Source organism: Lathyrus oleraceus, chromosome 2, assembly GCF_024323335.1.
Source record: "Lathyrus oleraceus cultivar Zhongwan6 chromosome 2, CAAS_Psat_ZW6_1.0, whole genome shotgun sequence".
Classification (NCBI taxonomy): Eukaryota; Viridiplantae; Streptophyta; class Magnoliopsida; order Fabales; family Fabaceae; genus Lathyrus; species Lathyrus oleraceus.
In genome coordinates, this window is record NC_066580.1 from 468,435,731 (window position 1) to 468,452,224 (window position 16,494).

Genomic DNA, 16,494 nt, shown 5'->3' on the forward strand with positions numbered 1-16,494 from the left:
CAAGCATGTGAAAAAAAGTTTGGATCAATTTGGACATGTCTACTATTTTCTATGATTTTTGAAAGTTGAATGAAATAAAATGGATTAAACATGAAATAATATGGAAACATGATAATTCAGATGAAAATCAGCAACTGCAAGAGCCAGGTATCGAACCTACGCATGGCCAGGATAAAGTGCGCTCAAGTAAAAATCAGAAAACATGCGCTTGGGAAGAATCGAACACATGCAAGGCCGGTCCAGAAGCGCGCTTATTGAAAAATCAATTGGAAATCAAAAGAAACATGCGTTAGGTTCGAACTCAGGTGCGGACGGTTACAAGCGCTCAACAATTAAATTCAAAACATACGCACGCCAAGATCGAACGCGCGCTGGGACGGTTACAAGCGCTCCAAGGCCAAACCCTAAGGTCTGAACCAGACGGCCGGAATAGTGATTCCGGTCGTCTTCTCCGATTGACTCCACGGCGGCCTTCATCACAAAAATTCCAGAAACTAGCAAACCATACATGGATCGAAAGGTCTTTCTATGAGGAACTCGAATGTCATAATCATTAGTCCTAAATCCTCATGAATTTTATGGATCAAACGAAAACAAATTCAACATCAAAACTTTAAATCCACATATCCAGCTCAATACTTAACCAAATCCAGATCTAAAGCTATCAGAATCATCAGCATCAAAAGATCTACATGTTTATGTACATGAAAAGGCAAAACGAGAGAATCGAAATTTCACTTACTTGAAGTGCAGTGATCAAAAACCGTGTGTTCAAGCCTCCACAAGTTCCAGATCTTCTTCCTCAATCCTCTACTGAAGCTTGATGCAAGAAATAGCACTTGAATCCACCTGAACGAAGCTCAATTTCAGAAAACCATATCCATGAGTTTGTGCTCGATCTGCTTGATTCTTGACCAAATTCTTCAAACCAAACCTTGATTCCTACTCAATGATGCACGATGAACAAGATTATACAAGAATTTTGATGAATTATGTGAAGAAAATGAAAATTGAAGTGAGAGAATTTTGGAGGGAAATGGAATTTTTCAGATCTGAAATTGTTGTTCTGAGCAAATTCTGTTATGATTAGGCTTATATATGATGTGCTAATCATGGTGTAATCAAAATTAGGCAATGGTTAATTAGGATTAGTGAGTTATGAAGTGAATGGCAAAAAATGAAAAGTGAGCTTATGCATGGACATGTGCACGTGAACAGTGCCATGTTATGCTTCAAGTTCACTTAAAAACATCCAAAAAACACAATGGAATGATTAAATGGCTTGCATAATCAACCAAATTCAAATTATGGATTTTCCCTCCAAAAAGCACATGAATGAACAAGTTATCACATGAGCATTTTCCATGCAAGGAAATGGTTGATTTTAAAAGTATTGGTCAAGACAAGCATTTTGCAAAAAGAGTGGACAAATTTGGAGTTTTGGATTAAAAGTTATGCCATGTTTAAACTTCCATGTACACTTTGTGATCATTTGGCTATAACTTCTCAACCATTCATCAGATGGACATGATATATGACTTTTTGAAAAGAGGAGAGAAAGATCTTCAACTTTCATGTTCACCAAAATCCCATTTGAAGCTTCTTTGATGTTGGAAAATCAAGTTGAATGTGGACCAAAAACTTGCCATTTTTGGAAACTTTCAATTACAGGTCATTTTCCATTTTTGGAAACTTTTGCCGTGACTTCAAAATCTTCAAGATAGAGGTTTAGAATGACAAATGGACCTCATTTGAACATGATTGAAGTGTTGAAACTCATTTCCCCACCTCCTAGCCCTCAGTTGACTGCACAGTTGACTTGGTGGTCCTCAGATGACCTTGACATGCCCTGATCAGCTTAAACCTCCACCACTTGGGGAAATGGCTCAGAAATGAAACCCTAGCTCATATAAGCTCTTCAATATAACCATGTGCTCTCCATCTCAATAGAATACCTCATCTCCTTGAGAAACCCTGGCTGAAAGAATGTCATTGATCAGGGTTGACCAGAGGTCAAAACCCTAATCCAGAGGAACTTGAAAATGAACAATGAAACCCTTGATGATGATAGAACCATGATGATGGTAATATATCCTTGCAAACAAGATAATGCTCAAGACCTTTGAAGGATCAGGAAACCCTAATTGAAGTGCAAACCCTCAGATGGTTGATCATCAATTCATAAAAACCCTCAGGCTTGAATCAGGTAACTTCTCCATCTCTAAAAAAAATTTGGAGGATGATCTTCTTATTTTCATATGATATGCAAAATGCAATGCCTAATGTCCTAAAACATGAAATGCAATGTGTCAAACTAGTCCCAAGAAGAGGAGGGAAAGTTTTAAGGTGTTACAACTGCCCCTATTCAATCCACTATGAACCTGTCGATATGAACAACCTCGGATTTCAGATGATCAGAGTGAAGAGTGGTTGAATACAAAGAACAGACGAACAATTTGCGCTCCGCTGGGAATTTACATTGAAGTGAAGTGAAGTAACCGTGCCTATCAGAATCGGCAAAGAGGTAGTCCTGAAAGAAGAATCCGTCTGGTACGGTGAGAGTCGATCTGAATACCGAAAAAGAATGTTGACCTGGATACCAAAATAAATGGTAACACAGGAATACCCATGGCCTGAATGCCGCTCCTCAGTCTGATTACCTGAATCCTGGCCTGAATACCACTTCAGTCTGAATACCTGAAACCTGGCCTGAATGCCGCAAGCTGCGTCGATCTGAACTTCGGAAGCTTCTTCGATCTGAACATCGGAAAATCTGGTCTGAATACCACTTCAGTCTGAATACCTGAAACCTGGCCTGAATGCCGCAAGCTGCGTCGATCTGAACTTCAGAAGCTTCTTCGATCTGAACATCGGAAAATCTGGTCTGAATACCACTTCAGTCTGAATACCTGAAACCTGGCCTGAATGCCACAAGCTGTGTCGATTTGAACTTTGGAAGCTTCTTCGATCTGAATACCTGAAACCTGGCCTGAATACCACAAGCTGCGTCGACCTGAACATCGGAAACTTCTTCGATCTGAACATCGGAAAATCTGGTCTGAATGCCCACTTCGGCCTGAACACCGGAAACCTGGCCTGAATGCCGCAAGCTGCGTCGATCTGAATGTCGGAAGCTTCTTCGATCTGAACATCGGAAAACTCTTCATGCCTGTCAGCATCAGCAGAAAATAGGGAGAATGATAATTGAGGCGGCACGCGGGCCAACGACCTATGCTGGGGACAATAAGTCATGAACAGGCTATCCCTATCCAATCCACTGTGAACCTGTCAATACGAACAACCTCGACTTTCAGATGATCAGGGTGAAGAGTGGTTGGATACCAAGAACAATCGAACAATTCGCGCTCCGCTGGGGATTATTCTTTTATTATTATTATTTTTTGCTTTTCCTGAACCCCAAAACATATATTATTCTTTCGCGCGGATGATCCCTGATCACCGCATTTGAACCCCGACCACTTCATGTCACTCTTGCTGCCAAACAATGAACCTCGTTCTCCATTTGAACCCCGGTCGCCTGACGATAACTCGCGATCGTCGTTGTGAACCCCATTCTCCAGAAAACATCCCGTGTCTCCTTTTCTCCATTTGAACCCCGTTCTCCAGAAAACACCCCGTGTCTCCTTTTCTCCATTTGAACCCCGTTCTTCATATTCTTGTGATAATTCCGCTGGCAACGTCGGAAATAACACCAAACACCACTCCGATGGCGACATACCAGAGGGTACACCTTCACAACAGGAAGGTAATCATGTGCATTTCTTCCCTCGAAGACACCCATAACGACTTCTCTGGGCCTCGCCAAAGTCTAAGGTGACACATGATCAGAAGACAATCCTGAGGACCTCATCCCGGATACCATCTTCAACTCCAATCTCCAGTTGAACCCCGTTCTCCAGAAAATGCCCAGCCCTTCCTTTTCTCCATTTGAACCCCGTTCTCCAGAAAATTCCCAGCACTTCCTTTTCTCCATTTGAACCCCGTTCTCCAGAAAATGCCCAGCACTTCCTTTTCTCCATTTGAACCTCGATTTTCGCGCTGATCGCGTAACGTTCTCCGATCTTCATTTCCATCTCCGCCCGACGGAAACTCTTCCTCCAATATCGCGCTACTGGGGACTACTGTCGATTCAGAATCACGATGCCGAACTTCTCAGAGTAACATCTTCACCAACCAGCCAAACCAATTCTCAAACGGTAACCACGGCTCGAGACTAGCTTATGCTTGCATTGCTAATGCATGAGTTTTACCACGTATTGCTCCATAACCATGGAAATGCTACGCAGTTAGGTATGCAATATGCTATGCTTCTCTAAATGATGAATGCATAAAAAGTATCCCCCTCAGGGGACTCTACTGAGGAGCTCGAGGAACTCGATATCACCCCAATCTCCACCCTGCTGGGGAATAGCACTGCTGCTGGGGAAAGGATAATCCTCACTGGGGATGACCTCCACTGAACCCGATCCGCTTGGGGACTTCGCTGGGGAAGAAACCACCAACACACACCTCCGCTGGGAAAACAGCAACCCTCAGACTTGTTGGGGAAATAACACTCTCAACCCTGCTAGGGGAAACAACAAACTTCAGACTGGATGCTGAGGAAACACCGATCTCGAACCTGCTGGGGAGATACGGAATATTTGACACAGAACACCTGTCGACTCGTCGAACACTGACATTCACCATCTAACCATAATGTCAACTTTCCACTTCAGACTTTGAAGAGTCTTCTTGATTAATCCTCTAGGATCGTCGCCACCCTTTCGCCGTCTTTTCACCATTCTTCCATTCCTCGTCCCTGATCGGATCTCAAAGGAATCTTTCGTCAAAAAGCTCCACATCACAACCTGCAAGTGAGTGAAAATATATAACAGCACCTGCAAAAGAGATCATTAGATAAAAACGTGCCCCAGGCGTGCCAAAATTTCAACACCCAGGTCACTCAACCTTCCGAATAAGATTTCCGGTTTTCAATCTTATAAACATGCATTGGAAGGGACCCCTATGTCTCAAAAATGCAAAGATTCTTTATCAAAATAAACGGATGTTTTTGCAATCAAAGCGGTAATGAAAACAAAAACAAAATTATTTGACTGAATATGCATTTTATTGATTGAAAAAGGTGGCTCGTAACTGAGCAGTACACAGGAAGCAATCCCTGAAAAGAGGTAATTGCGCACAAAAGGAAAATCTATCCTAATGGCAATGTGAAACCGTGATCTCATCGAGTTCCAACTCGGTTACACCCCATATGTCCTCAAGACTCTCCGCACTTTCTGCCTTCTGAACAAGACGCTTCCGACCGATCTCTGCCGGGGATTATCCATGTGTCATATCCAAAGCACAAACGATCATGCTAGACACAGTTGTTCGTTTCATTCCCTCTTTTGCCTGGACCGCCCTTTCGGGTTTTCAGTCCACCGGGATACCCTTTTTTGCCCAAGCCGCCCTTGCGGGGTTTTCGACTTGCCGGGTGTACAGTTTTTTCCCTTTTTATCCCTAATTTTTGCCCGAACCTTTTTTCATTTTTTTTTGGTTCGCCGGGATGCCCATTTTTGCCTGGACTATTTTATTCTTTTCGTCCAGCGGGTCTCTTATACGAAGTATTTTTTAACTGCGTCCACATTCACAGGGGAAGGAAAATCCTCGCCATCCATGGTCGTCAACAAAAAGGCTCCGCCAGAGAAAACCTTCTTGACCACGAATGGACCCTCATAATTGGGTTTCCACTTGCCCCGACGATCGTTTTGAGGAGGAAGGATCCTTTTCAACACCATATCTCCCACATGGTACACACGAGGTCGCACCTTTCGGTCAAAAGCACGCTTCATTCGCTGCTGGTATAATTGCCCATGACAAATGGCTGCCAGCCTCTTTTCCTCAATCAGGCTCAACTCTTCATACTGAGTCCTTACCCATTCCGCCTCTTTCAATTTCACATCCATCAGGACTCTCAATATAGGAATATGGACCTCAACCGGTAGCACGACTTCCATCCCATACACAAGTGAGACAGGCGTTGCCCCAGTAGATGTACGCACTAAGGTTCGATACCCATGCAAGTTTCGTATTCAGCCACATTGTTGGTGCATTCAAACGTTAGCCGGGCAGCAAAAGGAACGTGGGATCCCTTCGGCGTAACCAAAATAGCACCAACTCCACTACCATTCACATTAACGGCCCCATCAAACATCAGAATCCATTCGGATTCAGGGTCAGGCCCCTCCTCCGGGATCGGTTCCTCACAATCTTTCGATTTAAGAAACATGATGTCCTCATCAGGGAACTCAAACTTCATCGGTTGATAATCGTCAATGGGTTGCTGGGCAAGGTAATCAGACAATACACTCCCCTTTATCGCTTTCTGAGAGGTATACTGTATATCATACTCAGTCAAAATCATTTGCCATCTCGCAACCCGTCCGATCAATGCTGGCTTCTCAAAAATATACTTGATCGGATCCATCTTGGAAATCAACAAAGTGGTATGAACCAGCATATACTGTCTTAGTCGGCGAGCAGCCCATACCAAAGCACAACAAGTTTTCTCGAGCAGTGAATATCTTGTTTCACAGTCGGTAAACTTTTTGCTAAGGTAGTAAATTGCATGCTCTTTTCGACCAGACTCGTCATGCTGCCCCAGTACACACCCCATAGACCCCTCGAGGTCTGTCAAGTACAGGATTAACGGTCGCCTCTCCACAGGAGGCATCAGAATCGGAGGCTCCTGCAAATATTCTTTTATTTTTTCAAATGCCGCTCGGCAATCATTATTCCACCTGACCGTTTGATCTTTTCTCAACAACTTGAATATGGGTTCACACGTGGCTGTTAGATGAGATATGAACCGTGAAATGTAGTTCAATCTACCTAAGAAACCACGAACCTCTTTTTCTGTCTTTGGTTCAGGCATTTCTTGTATCGCTTTTACTTTAGCAGGATCAACCTCGATTCCTCTTTCACTTACAATAAACCCCAGCAACTTACCGGACCGCACTCCGAAAGTGCACTTATTCGGATTCAACCTCAATTTGAATTGTCTCAACCGGTCAAATAACTTGGCCAAATCTACCAAATGCCCCACTTCTGTTTGGGACTTTGCTATCATGTTATCAACATAGCATTCGATTTCATGATGAATCATATCATGAAACAAAGTCACCATGGCCCTTTGATACGTGGCACCAGCGTTCTTGAGACCGAATGGCATTACCTTATAACAAAAAGTGCCCCAGGATGTGATGAACGTTATTTTCTCCATATCATCTTGCGACATTTTAATTTGATTATAGCCAAAAAAGCCATCCATGAAGGAAAACACCGAAAATTGAGCTGTATTATCTACCAACACATCAATGTGAGGTAATGGGAAATCATCTTTCGGGCTAGCTCTGTTCAAATCCCGGTAGTCCACACACATCCTCACCTTTCCATCCTTCTTCGGCACCGGCACAATGTTCGCGACCCAAGGCGGATAATTAGTGACAACTAGGAAACCAGCATCCAACTGCTTCTGTACTTCCTCTTTGATTTTCATGGCTATCTCGGGTCGAGTTCTGCGCAACTTCTGCTTCACTGGAGGACAATCTTCTCTCAATGGCAGCTTGTGTACAATGATATCGGTATCCAACCCCGGCATATCTTGATAAGACCAGGAGAAGATATCAACATACTCTTTCAACAAGGCTACCATTCTGCTCTTGACATTCACCTCCAAAGCGGCCCCAATCTTTACTTCCTTTCTGACCTCCTCGGTACCCAGATTGACAATCTCGACTTGCTCCTCGTGCGGCTGAATCACCTTCTCCTCTTGTTTCAACAACCTGGCTAATTCTTCCGACAGTTCACAATCTTCTTCGCCTTCTTATTCGGCATGATAGATTGGATTGTCGAAGTCATATAGGGGTGTAACAGAATTGTTATCAATGAGATCCGGAGAATGATTGCATCTGCATGAATGTTGATTCATGCATTGCTTTAGAGTCGGGACGCGACAAATTAAAAGGATGAAAAATGAAAACGAACATTGCCATTTTTATTATTTTTAAACTGCAAAAATAAATGAAAAAAAGGGAACACCGCTTTAATGCGAAAAATGTCCGTTTATTAATGATGCAAATGTTGCAAAATGAAACACATGAGGTGGCCCTTACAATGAACCATTACGTTTCGGGCAAAATGTATGGCTTTCATGCAAACAGAATTGATAAACAGAAATATTACTCTTCACGCAGAGTGACAGTGATGATCTTTTCGGCCTTCCAGTTCTGGATCTCCATCCCTGGTAAGCACGGTTTTATCCACGAATCAAGCTCGCAGTCACTGTCAGTCTCTTCACCCACAACACAGATATGGCCTGTATCCTCAGAAATTGCATTCACCCCGATCTGACCATGCGCCGACATGGGATTAGCATTAACATTCGGTGATGGTGCAAAATTGATGGCCTTGGAGTCTACCAAATCTTGGACAACATGCTTGAAGGCTTTACAATTCTCAACATTGTGTCCTGGGGCACCAGAATGGAACTCGCATTTGGCATTTTCATCATAGTTGGCAGGCCTCTGGTCTGGTCTCAACGGAGCCAATGTTCTCAACTGAACCAACCCCAGATCTTTCAACTTCTTTAACAGAAATGAATACGTCACGGGTGACCTATCAAACTGACGATCAGTCATTCTTCCTCTCACCTGATACCCGGCCCGTTGTACTCTCTGTTGAGGTGGCTGATGTTGCTGTTGTACCGATTGATTACCAGCAGGAATCGTTACTGCAGCAGTATGCTGGTAGTAGCGATCCCTACCATGTCCTCTTTGGGCATACACAACACTCGATTCACCCTCCTTCTTGCGCTGACCATTACCAAAGGGCTTCTTTACTCCAGACGACGGAGCATCTCCCTGTATTTTCCCCATTCTCAGCCAGCTTTCAATCCTCCCCACCTTCTTGGCGATTGCTTTCTGCCCCAAGGCGAACCCTTGCATGACGTTGATCAACTCACTCATCTTCTCTTTCAGCTCGAGAATGTCAGCGTTGGATGGATCCATCAGTTTGGATTTGTTGCGCCTGGTAGGGTATCTGTGCGGACGAGCTACGTGCAGAGGAATGACTCGGCGTGCGCAAGCAACGATTCCTGAGTCAATCAAACACGTTAGAAACTGACACCTGCAAAACAGAAGACAGGTTATTATGACTCACACATGAATGCAATGTCTATCCGTATGAGGAACATTCTGTCCTTCGATTCTGGCTTCATTGAGACGGATAATAATTTGACAATAACATTCTGACATCAGGATGTCTCTCAACCAGAATCTCAATCGAGAATGTACCATGAGTATGGATAGACATGAGTTAGATGCGGATGAATGCAAAATGGGAATGATGCAGATGCATGAATGCAAGTCACAGTGCCATCCTCCAAGTCATCTGAACATCAACTGTACGGACATTCCGGTCTCTGAACTGATCACAACCATTTGAGGGACCAGGTAACCACAAATCCAACTCGAGGTTCCGAAATAAACGGAACGGAGGATACATCACCATCATCACAGGAAATCCACTGAACAGATAACAACAAGATCCTCTGAACAATTACCCTCAAATCCAACCCGGGGATCCGAAATAAACGGAACCTGCTGTCAAATACCACGGACAGCATTCCGGCGTGTCAGAAATAAATATCCATAAATCCAACTGAACCAAAGTCACCATCACAGAATCACCGACAAAACCTGTAAATGATCATTCCCGCGCCACTCACGGGTGTAATCTAGGCCGGGGTAAGGTCAAGAGAAACGCAGGATAAACAATCCTTTCAAGAATATTATCATATGCACACCAGGTGTATGCAACGATAATACCCCATCAGAATCTGAACTGCTCGTGATACCATGTTGCGCTAAGTGGCGCCATACCACCCGCTTCCCATGAATCACTCTATTCCTAGGTGTCCTAAAATGCACTCATAGCCTGTGTATTGGGCCTTTTACCTCTTGTGGCTCCCACCCAACAGAGAAACAGATACACAGCCAACACAGTATGCATGAAACAGTAAAGCGCACATAGGATGCAATGCAAGCAGATAAGTATGCAAAGCAATAAATAAATAACACACAATAGACTATAAACAAACAAACGCTAGGAAAGGCCCGCTAGGGAAAATAGTCCCCAGCAGAGCCGCCAGCTGTCGCTCCCCAGGATTTCCCGAATCCAGGTACAAATGCGAAAAAGAGTGGCGAGGAAAAGAAGAGTAGAGTCGCCAGCTATGTACTTTTATCCCAAGAGGAGGGAAAGGTAGTACTGCATAACCAAGAGGGAACGGATAAAACAAAGTCTCGAACCAAAGTAAACTGAGTAAGGGGGCCGGTTACGTGAAGGGAAGGTTATCGCACCCCTTCACGTCTGTGGTACTCCACAGGATCCACGTTTGCTATTTATGTCTAAAGTGTGTATAAAAATCCTATATGCAATGCAAAAGAGAGAAAATCAAAGTAGGGAAAATAAAGAGTTATTGCTCGCACAGGCCCTACCCTGTTGCATACGTATCTCAAGAAGGATTGAGAATCAGAGTTGTCGTAGTTCGGCTAACGCACGCCGAAACAAAACACCAAAAAGAGACGCTGAGACGTCAAAAGAAACACTCAAAAAGGAAACAGAATGCCAATACATGGCCTTACATCCGACTCCAAACAAAAGCAAACAGGAAACAGAATGCCAATAGATGGACTTATATCCGACTCCAAACAAAACACCCGCTAACCAGCGAACATCAAAGAAAAAGGAAATCGGATTGACAAACTAATAGGGAGTCTGGAACTCGAGCCTAATAGTTGTCACACAAACACAAAGAGACGCTGAGACGTCAAAAGAAACAAAGAGGTAGGTTCACAAACAAACAGAGACGCTGAGACGTCAAAAGAAACAAAGAGGTTGAACACACTAAAAAAAACAAAAGGTTGCCCGGAGAGATCTCGCTCGATCTCCTGCCTACGTATATCATCTGGAATGAGAATCAGGGCGACGTAGTTCCCCTTAACAGGGGAAAGGATGAACACACAAACTAATAGGGAGTCTGGAACTCGGACCTAATAGTTACCACACAAGCAAAAAGATACGCTGAGACGTCAAAAGAAAGAAAAAGGGTTGAACGCACACAACACCATAAAAAAGAGAAAAGGGCGCCCGGAGAGATCTCACTCGATCTCCTGCCTACGTATCTCATCTGGTATGAAAATTAGGGCGACGTAGTTCCCCTGAACAGGGGAGAAACTCTCCTAACCAGAGACCAGGGAAATAACAAACTAAAAGGGAGACTGACTCGAGCCTAATAGTTATTATGTAAACAAAGTCCCTAGGTTGAGGTCTCTAACAATAGTTTGACTCACACAGGAAGTGAGTCAACTCAAGTCTATCTCTACGTACATTCAACTTCCTCGAAAGTTGATCATACGACTCCTACAGAAAAGGAGATAAGAAGTGGAAAGCAGATAAACATACCAGCAATCATCACACTCTATATACAAAGAAGAGGCTCAGACAAATGGTTGGGCTTTAGTCAATGGGTCATATCAACCTCGACAAACAAGCCAAAACTGTAGGGGTGTGCTGAAGCTCTTAACCACTAACATTGAGAGTTAGGGTGAAGCTGATCAAATATGGTAATGAGGATTAGACCTCATGATCTTAACCCTGACCTGGGTGAGCTCAAATCAAAGAAAGTGTGGGGTCCAGAAAGAGGGACCCTATTCCACTTGACTGACTCTATACAAGGATCTTGGGTACATTGTTCAAGAGCATCAGCATGTAGTGTGAGCATAATGAACGACTCACAGAATAACAGGGGACTGGCTACTAGTCCCTTCTATCTGTCAATTGCCTCTTCACTTAGGAGGACTTAACAAGTAACATGCCTCATTTAGAGGTCTTTGGCACAAATATAAACAAACACAGACATTGCCTCTTAAGGAGGACTTCAGCCAAATGCCTGCCAAAAAAACGACAGGGCTTCCAGACTACATGGAGTGAGAAGGCTAAACTACCTCAGTGGTGTATCAACCACACTCCAAAGCAAAGCTCAAGCAAGAGCTAAAAGCGACTAATGTACCTGTACAAAAAGCCAAACAATTAATATTGTATTCAGAAAACCAACAGACAACACACAGGGAAACTATCCAACAATTATACACAATGCAAGTCTCAAATGCAAGCACTCAAGTGAGTTCATCACATCAATGGACCTACAACACAACAAGAGTTAGTGATCAAAGCAAATGGCATCTCAAATGATGAGGCCACACCAATCATTAGTGCTAAATACCTGAAACACAAAACACAATTGGTGAGTACAAACCACTAGTACAAAGACTAGGGTCAAAGGCAAGTCAAATAACCAAAACAGAAGTCAATATTTCACATGAAGCACATTCAATCAAAAAAGAAAGAGTCCTCAAAAGGAACAAAGCCAAATCATAAGGCAAAGCCATCACATGAACAAGATAAGGCAAAGGCAAGCAATGTGATCATATTTGGACATCAAGAATAGAAAATCCACATTAAAACAGAAATGTATCCAATGCTCATAAATTTTTTTATGTGAGTTTATCATATTATGGACAAGCATCATACCAAAACTTAAATCCAAAAGAGCTCAATTGGTGTATGAATGAAAATGCACAAGTACAAGGCACAAAATGTTACACCAAATGTCACACTACATGTTCATGTGTCTAAAACAGTGGTATCAAATGATAAAAATGCCACACAAAAGCCAAAAAATCATGTTACATGTTATGATCAGGCATGCAAAATTTCAAAGCAATTGGATTAAAGATGAGCATCTCACAAGGCAATGAATGTAACATGTCATTTTAGCATCATGTTCAAACACAAAATCACAATTAAAAATCCAGAAACACAAAAATCATGAGAATAACATCAAAAAATAATAGACATTAACACAAGCATGTGAAAAAAAGCTTGGATCAATTTGGACATGTCTACTATTTTCTATGATTTTTGAAAGTTGAATGAAATAAAATGGATTAAACATGAAATAATATGGAAACATGATAATTCAGATGAAAATCAGCAACTGCAAGAGCCAGGTATCGAACCTACGCATGGCCAGGATAAAGTGCGCTCAAGTAAAAATCAGAAAACATGCGCTTGGGAAGAATCGAACACATGCAAGGCCGGTCCAGAAGCGCGCTTATTGAAAAATCAATTGGAAATCAAAAGAAACATGCGCTAGGTTCGAACTCAGGTGCGGACGGTTACAAGCGCTCAACAATTAAATTCAAAACATACGCACGCCAAGATCGAACGCGCGCTGGGACGGTTACAAGCGCTCCAAGGCCAAACCCTAAGGTCTGAACCAGACGGTCAGAATAGTGATTCCGGTCGTCTTCTCCGATTGACTCCACGGCGGCCTTCATCACAAAAATTCCAGAAACTAGCAAACCATACATGGATCGAAAGGTCTTTCTATGAGGAACTCGAATGTCATAATCATTAGTCCTAAATCCTCATGAATTTTATGGATCAAACGAAAACAAATTCAACATCAAAACTTTAAATCCACATATCCAGCTCAATACTTAACCAAATCCAGATCTAAAGCTATCAGAATCATCAGCATCAAAAGATCTACATGTTTATGTACATGAAAAGGCAAAACGAGAGAATCGAAATTTCACTTACTTGAAGTGCAGTGATCAAAAACCGTGTGTTCAAGCCTCCACAAGTTCCAGATCTTCTTCCTCAATCCTCTACTGAAGCTTGATGCAAGAAATAGCACTTGAATCCACCTGAACGAAGCTCAATTTCAGAAAACCATATCCATGAGTTTGTGCTCGATCTGCTTGATTCTTGACCAAATTCTTCAAACCAAACCTTGATTCCTACTTAATGATGCACGATGAACAAGATTATACAAGAATTTTGATGAATTATGTGAAGAAAATGAAAATTGAAGTGAGAGAATTTTGGAGGGAAATGGAATTTTTCAGATCTGAAATTGTTGTTCTGAGCAAATTCTGTTATGATTAGGCTTATATATGATGTGCTAATCATGCTGTAATCAAAATTAGGCAATGGTTAATTAGGATTAGTGAGTTATGAAGTGAATGGCAAAAAATGAAAAGTGAGCTTATGCATGGACATGTGCACGTGAACAGTGCCATGTTATGCTTCAAGTTCACTTAAAAACATCCAAAAAACACAATGAAATGATCAAATGGCTTGCATAATCAACCAAATTCAAATTATGGATTTTCCCTCCAAAAAGCACATGAATGAACAAGTTATCACATGAGCATTTTCCATGCAAGGAAATGGTTGATTTGAAAAGTATTGGTCAAGACAAGCATTTTGCAAAAAGAGTGGACAAATTTGGAGTTTTGGATTAAAAGTTATGCCATGTTTAAACTTCCATGTACACTTTGTGATCATTTGGCTATAACTTCTCAACCATTCATCAGATGGACATGATATATGACTTTTTGAAAAGAGGAGAGAAAGATCTTCAACTTTCATGTTCACCAAAAATCCATTTGAAGCTTCTTTGATGTTGGAAAATCAAGTTGAATGTGGACCAAAAACTTGCCATTTTTGGAAACTTTCAATTACAGGTCATTTTCCATTTTTGGAAACTTTTGCCGTGACTTCAAAATCTTCAAGATAGAGGTTTAGAATGACAAATGGACCTCATTTGAACATGATTGAAGTGTTGAAACTCATTTCCCCACCTCCTAGCCCTCAGTTGACTGCACAGTTGACTTGGTGGTCCTCAGATGACCTTGACATGCCCTGATCAGCTTAAACCTCCACCACTTGGGGAAATGGCTCAGAAATGAAACCCTAGCTCATATAAGCTCTTCAATATAACCATGTGCTCTCCATCTCAATAGAATACCTCATCTCCTTGAGAAACCCTGGCTGAAAGAATGTCATTGATCAGGGTTGACCAGAGGTCAAAACCCTAATCCAGAGGAACTTGAAAATGAACAATGAAACCCTTGATGATGATAGAACCATGATGATGGTAATATATCCTTGCAAACAAGATAATGCTCAAGACCTTTGAAGGATCAGGAAACCCTAATTGAAGTGCAAACCCTCAGATGGTTGATCATCAATTCATAAAAACCCTCAGGCTTGAATCAGGTAACTTCTCCATCTCTAAAAAAAATTTGGAGGATGATCTTCTTATTTTCATATGATATGCAAAATGCAATGCCTAATGTCCTAAAACATGAAATGCAATGTGTCAAACTAGTCCCAAGAAGAGGAGGGCAAATTTTGAGGTGTTACACTATTCCACTGTTAAGGAGATTGTTTTAGTCCATATAAAGATCTATTCAGCTTCCACATATAATCTTCCTTTCCCTTTTCTGCATACCCTTCAGGTTGCCTCATCATGATTGTTTCATCTAGATCTCCATACGAGAAAGCATTTTTCACATCCATTTGTTCCAGTTCTTGGTCAAACTATGCCACCATGGCAAGTAACATTTGAATGAACCCGTGCTTCACAACAGGAGATAACACATCATTGAAGTCGGTACCTTCTTTCTTAGTGCAACCCCTTTGGACCAATCTTGCCTTGTATCTCTTCGACATCCTTTATTCGATTCCTTCCTTAACTTTGAAAATCCATTTACAGATGACTAACCTAGCTCTAGTAGGTTTATTAATCAGTTCCCAAGTGTGGTTATCATGAAGAGACTTCATATCATTATCCATGTCCTTCAATCATTCAGTCTTATTTTGACTCCTCACAACTTCCTTATAGTCTCTAGGTTCTTCATCTAGAACCTCACTTGCAAATTAAGGCATAAGCTATGAGATATGCATATCCAAGTCTTTGAGGTGGCTCGATGACTCTTCCCGACCTATCTCTTGCCAACATGTAGTCATCGACAGTTTCCTCAACTTCCTCAATATCTTCATCATCTTGTGCTTCTTCTTCGACTTGATCTGGGATACACAATTCAGCTTCGACATGCTCCACCTCTACAAGAATCTCTTCATGTTCTATCTCTTCTTCAAATATTTGTGCACTTCGATTAACATCATCCGTTTTCTTGAAAGCCATCTTAGCTTCATTGAAAACTACATCTCGACTGGTGATACACCTCTGTGACTTAGCTCTAGGCACCATATCCTATAAGCTTTAACTCCTTCAGGGTATCTCATGAACATGTATCTCAGAGCTTTAGGTTTGACCAGCATAGGCTATGCAGCCACAAACTCTTAGTTTGTTAAGATCTTGTGGGTGTCCCAACCAATCTTCTTCAGATGTTTTCATATCTAACGCAGTCAAAGGACATTGTTTATCAAATATGTTGCTATCGAAACAACCTCTGCCCAAATCACCTTCTTTAACCTAACAATAGTCAACATGTATCCAAGTCTTTCCAAATTGTTTGATTAAACCTTTCAGCCAAACCATTTTGTTAGGGAGTA